General features: G+C 40.0%; 1 pseudogene; it reads left to right on the forward strand.

The window, feature by feature from the left end:
• Nucleotides 1–1671: 1671 nt before the first annotated feature.
• Nucleotides 1672–2007, forward strand: LOC102824380 (annotated as a pseudogene).
• The last annotated feature ends 321 nt before the right edge of the window (nt 2008–2328 follow it).

Genomic DNA, 2328 nt, shown 5'->3' on the forward strand with positions numbered 1-2328 from the left:
GCAAGACATGCCTGGGAACCATCAATACAAGCCATTAAGTTCTTTCAGGACAAACCCTCTTCCAAGACTGAAACTTAAAGGGAACACACGAGTAGGCTTGTAAGCTCATTAGTAACTGTGTTGGTCTACTTGTGAGTGGAAGTGGGGGAAAGGCAGTAATGAAGACATGGGCTGAGTTCGACCATGTTCCATAGACTCCTGTCAACCTTGAAATGAGAGAGAGAAGAAGCGCTGGTTGGTCCAAAGTTTGAGGAGACCTGGGAACTCCTGAGCCCACAAACAGTGACCGAGCCACTGGGGACTAGAGCTGAGAGTGAAGTGTCCAGCTGGTAGATGTGGGGGGAGGTATGCAAGAATGCCCAAACTTACAGATGATACCCATTTTACCTAGCCTGGATGGCTTGATGATCAGAATTCGATTAGAGGAAGATCAAGAAATTTGATACAGGAAGCAAGTGTAGATTGCTACAATTTGATGAGCTTGATTGTTTCTTTTATCAAGAAATTTTTTTACAACATTGGACTCATACAATGTTTGTCCTTTTGTGATTGACTGATTTCACTTAGCATAATGTCCTCTAGGTTCAACCATGTTGACCTAGAGGTGTTTCACAGATTCATCATTATTCTTCAATGTTTTGTAGTTATTCCTTTGCGTATATGTACCAAAGTTTGTTTAACCATTCTTCTGTTGATGGACATTTAGGCTGTCTCCATCTTTTTGATGTCTCTTGTAGACAGGGTATTGAAGGATCTTGTTTTCTTATCTATTCTGCTACGTCTCTCTCTTTTTTTTCCCTCTTGTTCTGCAATTAAGCACACTCATGAAAGCTTGTAAGTCAGCCACTTCATGCCTTTGTAGCTCCTCCATTTTTGATAGCCACTGTCTAAATTTCTCATCTTTTATCAATCCAGTACACTGAGGAAACAACGTTGTTCCTTGATGTGAAAACTTTTGAAGACCATCTTGATTACTTCCAGTTTTTGACAATTCTAAATAAAGCTGCTATACACATTCGTATGCAGGTTTTTATGTGGACATCTGTTTTCAGCTCACTTGAGTAAATATCTGGTAACTCAATTTCTGAGTCCTATGCTAAGCCTGCTTTCTGCTCCTGTGAAGTTACACAGCCTTGGAAAACCTATACAGGGTCGCTATGAGTCCAAACCGACTTGCTGGCACTGGGTTTGGGGGTATGGTAAGATATGTTAACATTGTAAGAAACTGCCAGACTGTCTTCTAGTGGTTGTAATGTTTGCATTCCCACTAGCAATGAGTGAAAGTTCTTATTGCTCCACAACCTCCTCAGTATTTAGTGTTGTTAGTGTTTGGATTTTAGCCACACTGATAGGTGAGTAGTGGTATCTCGTTGGTGTTTTAGTTTGCAATTCTCTAGAGACATATGGTATTGAGCATCTTTTCCAATGCTGATTTGCCATCTGTGTGTCTTCTTTGGTGAGAAAGGGGCTTTGCCGACAGATAATTTGGGTTTGAATTGTGCTTGCCCACTAAATAACTGTGACTGTGTCCCTTCATCTCTGCGGCTGGCTCCTAACTTTAGTTAAGAATTGTGAGGAAAGATTCTTGTCCAGTGAAACAACCTCAGTTGGGAAGACGGTTTGTTGTTTTTATCTCATATATATTAACCTCGTGTCTATTCTGGTTTCAACATGGTGCGGACTAAAGCAGACAGTGTCCTAGGCACCTACCGAAAAGTGGTGGCTTCTTGAGCCCCCAGGAAGGTGCTTGGCTCCTCCACTTCTGCCACTAACTTCACGACTCCTTCATCATGAAAAGCTGAAAATAAGTATGCAGGAGGGAATCCAGTTTGTGTGCGCCCAACTCCCAAATGGCAAAAAGGGATTGGAGAATTCTTCAGTTTGTCTTCTAAAGATTCAGAAAAAGAGAACCGGATTCCTGAAGAAGCAGGAAGTAGTGGCTTGGGAAAAGCAAAGAGAAAAACATGTCCTTTGCAACCTGATCACACAGATGACGAAAAAGAATAGAACTTAATTTCATCTTTGGCTAATGTCGCCTGTTATTCTGGTACTCTGTGATGTAAATTTGCAACAATATATTTGTTCCAATTAGATTTGTTGAATAGACATTTGTTGAAAGAATTAGGCAAGTAGTTATGAACATTGGAAAGTTTGTAAGATTAATATATGACTACTTAGCTTAGTATTCAGTATTTGGTGTCCTCCTTTTACCTGTTATTAATCTCCTTGATCTTGCTAAAAACAAATCATTGCATGATATTCTAATTACAAATCTGCTATATCTGAGATTTGGTTATATCTTTGTACTGCTGCCATTTTTATTGGCAT

Source organism: Chrysochloris asiatica, unplaced genomic scaffold, assembly GCF_000296735.1.
Source record: "Chrysochloris asiatica unplaced genomic scaffold, ChrAsi1.0 scaffold00007, whole genome shotgun sequence".
Taxonomy (NCBI): Eukaryota; Metazoa; Chordata; class Mammalia; order Afrosoricida; family Chrysochloridae; genus Chrysochloris; species Chrysochloris asiatica.